At 39.3% G+C, this 11808-nt stretch overlaps 1 long non-coding RNA gene across 2 annotated transcripts; it reads right to left on the bottom strand.

Annotated features, from left to right (window-relative positions):
* Positions 1–643: 643 nt before the first annotated feature.
* On the bottom strand, positions 644–5342 carry LOC113963776. 2 transcript variants are annotated; one of them, XR_003532947.1, is made up of 3 exons: positions 5084–5342; positions 1588–1779; positions 644–1237 (listed from the first exon to the last, which is right to left on the bottom strand). It is a non-coding gene; the product is annotated as an uncharacterized LOC113963776 (long non-coding RNA). The 2 variants fall into 2 exon arrangements; XR_003532948.1 differs by lacking the exon at positions 5084–5342 and adding an exon at positions 4735–4942.
* Between the last annotated feature and the right edge of the window lie 6466 nt (positions 5343–11808).

Here is an 11808-nt window from a genome sequence, read left to right as displayed (position 1 = left end):
ATATAAACATTTGACTGATTGCAAGACAAACCTCAGCAATAGTAAAGAAATAATATAAAAGAAATTCTCCAGACACTTTATGCTCAGATTATGCTTCATGGATTTTTCTATGAAGACAAGTGTTGGTGGATAAGGGAGAAAGTTCCTGATAGTATTTATTTAACTAGATTGCTACAATTAGGGTAATAATTTCTCTTGAGGCAAGTAACTTTCCTATTATCACCCACTGTGGTGAAAGGAACAAAAATAATTTCTAGTCCCTAAATGGCAAGCAGCAAGTCAGACATGAGGCATTTCAATTGTTCAGTTCAAAATCACAGTAGGTTAGCCAGTTTTGAGATTACTTGTGTATTTAGTACATGTGAGTTACTGTCATCTCAGTTGTGGTATTCTGGGAAAGGGATGGGAATGGGTAATTTAAAGTCAGGAGTGGCAACCTGTTCCTGCTCAGGAATTTCAGTCTTCTCCTTAAACAGCAATGAGAAATGAATAACTTGTTATGGAGTCAGAAAAAGAACAAATATTTAGTCTTTTACCAATCCTTCTCAAAACCAACAACTGTTGCCAGTCTGATTTGAAGAGGATGGACAAAATTCTTCTAACACATTCAGAGACAGCATTATGAAGATTGTGGGTACACCAATACAGGTCTTAGACCCTTTTGGTTTAATGTTGTATACTTGTGTGTATTTGCAAAAGTATTCATGAGAACAGAGAGAACATAAAGTAAAAAGATTATGATTTGGAGACCAATATGGATAGCAGAAGGGATGAGATGAGTCCCTGAGCTAACAAATCTTTATTCAGTCAAGCAAATTCATTATAGAAAACAAACAAAAGAGGTTAGAGCTTTTTTTCTGCTTGGTTATCTCCCTCTCCTTCCCACAACATTAAGTTCATAGAATCATTTAGGTTGAAAAAAAATGTAGAGATAATACAGTAGTTCACTAGATGCTGACTTCCCTTCCCTGCAGGAACATCTTTGCTGCTCTGGGAGGATCAGGCATAAAGTTGTGTTGCTTCCTGCTATGCAGCTCCTGGTAGTTACCAGTTTGGGGCATCACCAGCCAAGGTCAGGCATTTATCTTCATGCTCCTCTCCCATCTCCAGGATCTTCTCTGAGTTTAAAGAACTTTCCTCCAGCTAGAATCTTCCCCTTATTCTTTCTGGACCCCTTTCTTCTTTCCACAGCCACTTCTTTGCTTCAGAATTCTTTATTTTTTGTAACACTTTCTTTCTGGAACATTAAGTCTCTGGTTTACATAGTCAAAAATGGACCGTGTGCACAAACAAATGTTCTTAGTTTTGTAATTTCTGGGGGTTTTGTCTCCTCTCTCTTTTAAATGAAGGATTCTTTTCTGTTTAATCTAAGTGTTTTCAAAATTCACAACAGCCCATGCCAGGGACAGTTATGAATTATCCAGCTTCCCCTTGAAAATTCAATAATTCAGTTTAGCATATTTACTCACAAACACAAAAACATCCAGGTAAATTCCATGAGTTTACATTCAAAATTAAAGATTTCCTTTTTTTTCTTTTTTTTTTTTTCAGATTCAACACATGGGAGAGAGTCTTTTCCGAGCTTACCTCTTAATAAATAGAATTCTTGAGAGAAGGGAGAAGTCTTTTCCATTTACATCTTAGTTATGAAGTGTTGGTCCACACAATGTCAAGCTGATGTTTTGATAATTTTGTTTTCTGGCAAAGTCTGCTAGCTCAAGACACAAGTTTCTGCTAAACCAGATGGAGTGGGGAATTTGACCAGAATTTCATCCTCATCTGTAACACATATTGAGCTACTGATTAATTCTTTACATGAGGAAACATGGATTTTTTATCTGGGTCCTTCCTGAAGTCCACAAGAGGTAATCCGAAATTTTTTCCTGAACAGACTGAAACTATGTATTGTTTGGAGTCTTTCAGGTTTAGAAAGAGCTGAGCAAGTTTTTGGAAAGTTCATCACTATGTACATATTTTATCAAGGTGCCTAAATTCATACACATGCCCAGGCTTTAATCTGAAGAGACAAAAAAAAATCATCCCTCTTCCTACTTCATTTTTGTAAATTGTTTAACTTCTGAATTGATTCACCAACTTCATCAGCTGGGAGATCCAGCAAAAATTCTCATGGAATATCTTTCTTTGCAGCTGTACTAATTGAATGGCAGGAAACATTTCAAACAGTTCTATGACTGTTAAAAAGAATACAATATTCTAAAGCAAGAAACTACAATACATTGCATCTTGTACCTAGTTCCACATAGAGTAAAAATGCATCAAATATCTTAAAAATAGCAGGAAAAATAGAATTAGAGTGTTTAATATTCTGTCTACAGACAGACAGAATTCACCTTACCATCTGTCCATTTTTTAGCCTTAAAGCTTTTTTTTGTGGGAATGGTGGACGGGGTTTACACCACAATAAACTAATTAATGGCATGATCAGGTTTCACATAAGTTAAAATTCTCAAAAGAAAGTATAAATATTTAAGTAGTTTAAATATCTGCATTCATCAGTCACACTTCTCTTATTTCTATTACTTTTGGTTTGGGGGGGTTCTGTGTTTTGTTTTTTTTAATAGTTTTGGTTTTATCATAGATTCTACTAGGAAGGTTGTTAAAGGCTTTGATGGGAGGATGTAGCTGCAGCTATTTTAATGAAAGATTTAACTCATATTCCTACACATAGTCTGATAAAAATTTCCTAACTGAGGTGGGTGATGTAACTGTTTAATTTCTTAGTTGTTTACTGTGTGCCCTTTTTATGTTGTGTTCTGTTCAAAGCATATGGCAAAGCAGCAAAAATGGCAACCACCTGTTTACCTTATTCTTGGATAGTACTTTCTGAATTAAATGAAATTGCATAGCAGGAAAAAGGAATTGCCATTTTTCTGTAGCCAAATGATTAAAAGGTAATGTGGTATCACACAAATAAAGACAGATAGAAAAAGAGCCAAGAAGGAAAAAAAAAAGAAATCTTCCTGGAGAGGGACTTTGTTGCAGTACAGTAAGACCCTGAGAGTCTATGTACTCAGATCTCAGCAAAAAGCAGAGCCTTATCTGGGAAGAACAAAGAAAGAAAAATGGCAGATTTTATTTCAGGCTTTTCCATAAATGCAATTCTATTTCTTCTATTCTGTTTCAAATGATGCTTAATCTCAACATGTTTTCTAATACATCCAGGTAGGGTTTTTAAGGATGACAATGATGCCTGTTCAGCTGGTGCTACGAAAAAAATCTAGGAGCCGTTTAGCTGGGGTGAGATAAGAAAGGGTTTAATTATGCCAAGGCAAATAGATGTTACACGACGCGCGTGCTGGGCTGTGCCCGGGATGTTACATTTATAACAATATCTGGCCAATCCCAAGTGTGTCTACCCTATAACTTTTGACCTGGTCCACCCCCTGGCCCGCCTTCTGGAATTGGGTTGGGGAGCTTTTCGGGACCCCCTCTTCATCATTCTTCATCATCTTCGGGGTACAGAGAGCAGTGTCACCTAGTTCTTTGACTCTGTCCTGCGGTTTAGGCCCAGATATAAGCGTTCTCCAAACAAGACAGGCTTACCTTGACTAAGAGACTAAACATCTTCTACTGGATACCCTACGGGGTAGGGTTGATATGGGGAGTATGGAATGGGGTGAGAGGATTAAGGAATGTATAAACTAAGGGGTGTTACAGGGAAGAGGGAGAAAGGGGTTTGTTTCTAAAATCTACTTCTATTACCTATAAAACTTATAAGGTATAAAAATAAAAAAATCATTATGGGCTTAAGACATCACAATATGTGAAAGGAAAAATGTTACAGAAATCTACTGAAAGGAAGGGATATTTTACTCCTACTACATATACACTTGTTCAGTTGCTGATTTTTTTTGGTAGAATTTCTCTGCCAGGTGTGGTCTAGCTCCATGACCAAGTTTGGAGCTGGCTTCCCGCCAAGTCTCCAAGACCCAGTGAAAGCCTTTTCCCCCCTCCCTCTTTAGACAAAGGAAAAAAACTATAGAAACTGAGAGAAACTGAAACCAATGGAATTATGTCTATATATATATATATTTTCATGTATATCACAGTTATATACAGTTAAAATACCATGTACATATTAACACGAGAACCCCAAACAGCTACGGTGGATGAGTTGGAGGGGGGAACCTTCAGGCCCTGGGATTCAGTCCATTACCTGGAAGGTGCATGCCCTTCCACCCTGCCCCCCCGCCACGTTGGCATGTGACCCCGCAAGGAGCACACACAGAGACCACCAAGGAGGGACGGATGAAAGAGGAAGTTTAATGTGGGGTAGGGGTTTATAAAGTTCTTGGGAGGGTCAAAGGGGACCAATTACAGATGAAGGGTCTTACAAAAAACCAATCAGGTAGGGAGTTAACAACCAATAGAAAAGGGTTAACAAAAGGCCAATGAGAACACCTTAGGACATCTTCCCAGGACACTCCTGCCTGGGAGATAAGGGGTCTTTACAGAGGGTGTCGGGAAGGAGGAGCAGTGACTTTGCAAAAAGCCATCTTAATACATGTTTAAACAACGTTAAAAACTCCTGATTCACCAATCCATCTTTGGCAGGACTTTTTCCATAAATCCATTGCTACAAACAGCTCCCCAAAAAAAGAGGAAGGGGAAGGGAAAAGGAAAAAGGGACAAAAAGGAACAAAATCAAAACAGATATGCACAATCAAAACCTGGGAACTAGCAAAATAAGGAAGTAGCAAAATGAAATCTCACCACTTCCCTTAAGAAAAGCAGGATCGCCAGACATGGCCAGCACCCTCCACCTCCCATGTGGCAAGCAACAAACCTGAGAAGGCCTCAACTCCCAGATAAGTGAGACCAGTTGCAGAGACCTGCCATCTCCCAAGTTCACCGGAGAGAAGAGGGGAAGAGATCTCTCTCTCCATCTTATTTATACCTCTGTTTACATAAAGGGATAGAAGGGAATACTTCCTTGGTTTTGACCTCGGTTACCAAGGAAGGCCTAAAAATCAAACTACTGGACTCCATATTAGAAGATTTCTGTTTGATGAAAAACAAACAAACAAAACCCTGAAGAATGTCTAAATGTTACTTCACATACCTGCCAGATTTCCTACATTAAGTACCATCTGCCACCCTAAATATAAAAGCACAATTAATCTTCCTCTGTAACATTAGTTACTCAGTCGCCAAGGCAAACAGCTCCAGTTCCAGCACAATCTGCAGAGGAACACTCTGGAGTGGTGGATAGGGGGTCCCTGAACTAGAGGAACCTAAGGGTGAGAAGAGAGTCACTGGTAGCCCCCAGCTCGTGCAACAGCAGCTGACAGGATCTGGGCAGGGCCAGCAGCAATAGGTGCCAAGCCCCCTCATTTATAAAAGAAGCACTTAAGGAGCACCAGTGACCAGGATTGCCACCAACAGAATAGGCAAACAGGCACGGTACATCAACCAGGGCATGGTATGGCAATTTGTGCAGAAGGGCATGCAGAAAAGGTGCTGAAGCCCTGCCAGCTCAACCATGGAGCAACGGCATCCACCCAGAAGAAAGCCATGGCCTCCCTAAGCTCTGTACCCACCATGACTTATGCAGCTGCCCAGACAGAGCTCTGGTGGGAACACACTGCACCCAGGTATCAGCTGCAGGCTGTGCCCTGCTGTTCAGCAGTACCGGATGGGAGCAGTGAGTACACCTGTGGAAGGTGTGCCCAGGTAGAGGAACTCCTCTGCTTAGTGACAGAGCTCTAAGAGGACGTAAGTTGAGGAGCATCAGGGGGTCTGAAAGGTAGAACTACTGGAATCACACTGTACCTTCCCTGGGACAGGCCAGACAGGCAGACAGGATGCAAGATATGGAAGATTCCCTATCTTCTCTCCGCCTGGCTGAATGTGTTGACTTAAGTGATAGAGGGTAATGGTGATAAATTCCTGCCTGGCACAGCAGATACGTCACCCCTATGGCTGCCTCATCTTCCCAGGTGCCATGACATAACAGGTGCAAGGTTTTGCAAGTGTGACTGAACAACAACAAGGATGAAAATTGATCTAGTTAGGTAGTTTTGCTGAGGTTAAGTTCACAGAATCACGGAATATTCTGACCTGGAAGGAACCCACAAGGATCCTTGAGTCTAAATCTTAAGTGAATGGCCCCTATGGGGATCAAGTGCACAATCTTGGTGTTATTAACACTATGCTCTAACCAGCTGAGCTAATCTCAGGGTCCTACACCCTGCATCAAAATTGCTTCCATAAAGAAGGTAGCTTCCAGATACAACTGGTGAATAAGTCAACCAGAGGAGGTGCCCCATTGGACCTGTTGCTTATGAACAGAGAAGAACTGGTGGGTGATGTGATGGCTGAAGGCTGTCTTGGGTGTACCAATCATGAAAATACAGAGTTTTCTAATCTTGGGGAAGTAAGGAACTGTGATCAGTTTTGGGTGCCTCACCACAGGCAAGACATTGAGCTCCTGTAGTATGCCTAAAGAAGGGCAGTGGAGCTGGTGAAGGGTCTGGAGCACAAGTCTTATGAGGAGTGGCTGAGGAAGCTGGGCTGTTTAGCCTGGAGAATAGGAGGCTTCCCAGGGAGACCTTATGGCTCTCTACAACTACTTGCAAGAAGGTTATGGTGAGATGGGTGTAGGTCTCTTCTTCCAGGTAAGAAGTTGCATGATGAGAGGAAATAAGAGGCCTTAAGTTGTGTCAGGGCAGATTTACACGAGATATTAGGAAAAATCAGTTCCCCAAAAGGGTTGCTAAGCATTGGAACAGGCTTCCTAGGGAGATAGGAATGGATGAGTCACTATTCCTACAGGTGTTTAAAAGACATGTAGCTGTGGTGCTTAGGGACATTGTTTAGTGGTGGATTTGGCTGTGCTGGGGTAACGGTTGGGCTTGATGATTTTCAGTGTCTTTTCCAACCTTAACAATTTTATGATTCTATGATTAATAAAAACTTATCAACATCATGGAAAAATACTAATTGCATTTTTAAAACAAATCTAATGTTATCTGAGTTCCTGTCATGATTTCAGTATTTTTGCTCTCATTGCAAATTGCCTTGCATTTCACAAAATGGTGAGAGGAAGTCAAATACTTCTATTAATGTGGGCAAAAGGAAGCATATTTAAGAGAGATGATGGGTAAACATTTAATGAGGACACTTTGAATTATTCCTAGCTGACTTTAAATAGTTGACAAAACTTATTATAAATTGAGACATCGTGCCTGGTGTATGAAGTGGGGAAAAAGAAACCTGAACAGCTTATCTTTGAAGTGCTAAGCATGATATGCACTAGGTCACTTGGGTTTTTGAAGGGAGGGTGGTTGTTTTGTTTATTTGTTTTTTCCTGTATTATGCTTCAAATGGACTTATTGATAAGACAGATTTTAGGGATTTCTGAAATTCCTGTATTTACTATAATTGGATAAAACATGTGTTTTCCTTATTATGCAATTACATGATGACAATTTAAACACTCCAAACTAGAGTATGGTAATGAGCTCTTCAGGGAATTAAATTTAAATCAACCTGGTAACTGAAACTAGTAAAGAGCACAGCAGCCTGCATATCTGCTGACATATTGTTTTGACATCACATGATACCTTTATGCCTAGTTCGCCTGTAAGCTGTTGGTATTGCTGATTTTACCTAAACAGCTGAAGGCCCAGAGTTTTGCCATCCACCCAGTGGTGTTACGTGTGTTTGGGATAAAAAGACATCATCAGAGGGCTGATGGATATGGCGCAAGACCTATGGAATACCTCTTCTCTTGATGTAACCAGTGAACGACCAGGATCCTCTTTGGCATCTTAAATGGTAGAGCACATATTTCTGTGCTTTCTTCATGGTTACCTTTTATTTTTGTTTCTGCTACTCCATGATACTTAGGACACGTAAATCCTTTGTTTTTTCTCAACTCGTGGACAACAAACTTCAGTAAATCCCTGACATTTCCCAAGTCAGATCTACCTTTTTGCAGAGTGACATATCTTCCTTTTCTCCAGAATTCAATTCTGTCATCCTATTTACTATGAATGATGTCCTAAAGTTCTGCCACACAGCTAATGTCCTTCAGTTTTGTAGCATTTGCATCTTCTGTCAAGTTCTGCAAGCATGAGCAGCATAACTGGACCTTCTGGTACGTCTTTCTTCTTACTATGTTTCTTTTTTTTTGATAGCATCTCTTTTGGCTAGTCCTTACATATATTGTGTATGTGTGTGCTTATCCTTGTTTTGTTTACTGAAGCTCATGTACATAAGTTATATTTCTGTTTTAACTATTTCAACCTTAGGATTTGCCATATATATTTCACGGCATAGTTTGGTAGCTTAAATTATTTGCCAAGTAAATAATAAAAATACAAAGAACAGATGACAAAATGTCTGTGTGTAATCAGATATTTTCAGATCTGTTTCAAATAAAGTAGCAATTGTGGAAACATTAAAGACTATTTCTAAAATGTGAGGTATAACCATGTTTCTACCTTCTGGAGTAAAATTCTATTTCTTCTAAGCAGTTCAGTTTTAGTACTGATTCAAGAGTCTTTACTTTTTACAAATTTCAAACTGCCATTGACACTAAAAAAAAATACTTTGGGATCACTCAATGGCTGATGATTCAGTGCTTCCAGAGCTTTTAGTCCCTACCAAGAAACTTGGGGCTTTTTCTCATTTAGTTTTAAACATCTCCAGCATGGCATCTTCTTGAACTAGTTGTATTAGACTCCTCACAGCTGAGGCACATAGTCAGGAACATAACTCAAATGCATGATTAATTGTAGAAGTACATTTTATCACAAGATGAATAATTTCTAGAGGTGCGAATTCCTTAAAGTTAATCTGAATGGTTAGTTCAAATAAAAAAATTAAAATTATAGATACTTGGATAAACAAACTAATATCTAAGACCTTTTGATACCCCTGAGGCTGGATAGTGTTGACATTCTGGTTTTATGGTAGCAGTGAAATTGGTAAGAATGTCAACTGAATAACACATCTCCAGCAGTGCTGTGCTGGAGCACATCTACAGAATAGATGACGTTTCAGAAAAATTGTATCAACAACTGTATATTTAAACATTTCCATTATTTTGGGTTTTCATATTTTTTGGGGAAGGAAGAGGACAATTCAAGCACATTTTGGATTTAATTTAAACAAGATATAAATTTAACTTAAATGCATTTTCACATTAAGAATCTTGATTTTTTTTCAAATCCCATAATACCAGTAATTCCGTCCCCAGAGTTTCTCACTTTGAGTGTAAATATTAGCTTTATCCTGAAATAATTTTAAAATAAGAATTATCAAACCTATAACTATAGTAAACATGAAAGTTTAGGGTTTTTTTTCCCGAAAAAATTGTTCAAGGTTTGTTTTGTCATACTATTCCAACAGCGCATTGCAGTCAGTTTTCTCGGACCACAAAATGTGAAATAAATAAATAAATTTTATTTTTCATTTCACATGAAGTAGAAAAGAAAGATTAATATGTATATGTACTTCTTTATTGTCTAGTTGAGGCAAAAAAGACCATATCAGCAATTTAATTTCATTTGTGTCACTGTGACAGCGCAGTCACATAGTCTTAAATTAACGTGTAGGACAGAGAAAGACTGTACTGCAGTTTGTACAGAAGTTCTACAACAAAGACACAACAGGCGGTTAGAAACACTGGGCATTACCACTGTTTTTATCTTTATTTTATCAAACTGACAATACAGTCACAGCTCTTTTAGTTAGGGCATACATTGCATTTGTTGTGAAGGTTCCTGAGTGTTTTGCCAAACTTGGAACGCTCAGCATGAATTTTGTCTAAGTACAAAATCACAGTATGACTTGGCATTAAGTACTGAGCCCTTTTGAAAAAAAGAAAGAGTATAAATATTCTCAGTTTTTTAAATAATGGAGCTAAAATACATTTTCATTTTGCTGTTTTTTACACAAAAGCACACTATAAAATCAAAGAAATAAAAGCCAAATCTCTAGAGATTGTCAATCTCATCTGAACCTGTTTGAACAATGTATGAAGGCATAGCTAGATAAGCTGCTGAAATCAATGCAAATTAGTCCTTCTCATAGTACAATGTGATTGTATAGCACAGCATCATAGAATTGTTCAGGACAGAAGGAACCTCTGGAATTCTTCTAGTTCAGTATTCTTGCTAAGAGAAGGATCAATTACAGTAGGTTACTAAGGGTTGTGTCCATGCAGAGTTATCAATATCTCCAAAGAGGGAGTCTCCACAAACTCCCCGGGAAACTTGGTCCAGTGTCTGACCACTTTTACAGTAAAAAAGCTTTTTCTTCTGCTTATACATAATTTCTTGTATATAAATTTGTGTCTTAACCATTCACTTAATACTACTGAGAGAAGGTTGTCTTCTTTACCCCCACGCCCCCCATCATCAGGTATTTAGACACATAGACCGGATTTCCCCAAGCATTTTCTTTGGGCTGAAGAGTCCCTGGTCTCTCAGCCTCTCCTCTTCAGCTGCCTGAAGTCCTTAATGATCTTTCTGATCCTTTGCAAGACTTACTCTGATATGTTCACATCTCCTTTCTGATGGGGAGCTCAGACTTGGACCCAGCACTCCAGAGGTGGCCTCACCAGTGCTCAGTTAGGGGGAAGAATTAACTCCCACATCCACCTGACAATCTTCTTCCTAGTGGAGCTTGGGAAATTGCTGGCATCTCTTCTGCAATAGACCATTTCTGGCTAATGTTCAATTTGCTGTTCATCAAGACCCTCGGTTTTTCTCTGCAACGTTGCTTACCAGTTGTCCAGCCCCAGCATGTGCTCATGCATGGCCTTATTGATTTCCAGGTACAGGACTTTGAATTTCCATTTGCTAAACTATTTGACATTATTATTGGCCCATTTCCTCAGTCTATCCAGGTTTCTCTGAACAGCAGACCAACTATCTGGTTTATCAACCACTTCTACCAGATTTTTATCACCCACAAGTTTTCTGAGAGCACACACTGTCTAAACATCCAGGTCATGAATGAAGAAATTATACAGTATTGACACCAGTATCAACCCTGGTATACACCCTGTTGATGGGTTTCCAACTTGACTTTGGGCCATTGATGGCAAGCTTTTGTTCACTTATCTGAGCCAACTCTACTTTAGATGTATTGTTATAAAACTAAGTGACGTAATAGAGTAAACTTATTATGATTTACCCCCAAGGCTGAGTCATCCCCAAGCACCAGATTCTCATAATTACCCCTGATATCAATACAGGCTGGGGAAAGAATACGTTGAGAGTAGCCCTGCTGAGAAAGACTTGGGAGTACAGGTGGATGAGGGTCTGGATGTGAACTGGCAGTGTGCACTTGCAGCCCAGAAAGCCAATTGTATCCTGGGCTGTATCTAAAGCAGAGTGGCCAGCAGGGCAAGGGAGGGGTTCTGCCCCTCTATTCATCTCTGGTGAGACCCCACCTGGAGCACTGCATCCAGCTCTGGGGTCCCCAGCACAGGAAAGGACATCACCCTGTTAGAGTTAGTCCAGAGGAGGGTCACCAAGATGATTAGAGGGATGGAGCACCTCTATTATGAGGAAAGGTTGAGAGAATTGGGATTGTTTGACCTGGAAATGAGAAGGCATCAGGGTGACCTAACTGTGGTCTTCCAGTATCTGAAGGGAGCCTACAAGAAAGATGGAGAGAGATTATCTGCAAGAGCATGTAGTGATAGGACAAGGGATAATGGTTTTAAACTGAAAGAGAGTTATATAATAATAGTTATAATCCATTTAATATAGTTAATATAAAAATGTTTTACTCTATTTATTGAATATATTTAATAAGTATTTAACACCT

Source organism: Neopelma chrysocephalum, unplaced genomic scaffold (assembly GCF_003984885.1).
Source record: "Neopelma chrysocephalum unplaced genomic scaffold, ASM398488v2 Primary Assembly neopelma1_25, whole genome shotgun sequence".
Taxonomy (NCBI): Eukaryota; Metazoa; Chordata; class Aves; order Passeriformes; family Pipridae; genus Neopelma; species Neopelma chrysocephalum.
This window is presented reverse-complemented; position numbering and strand designations above follow the sequence as displayed.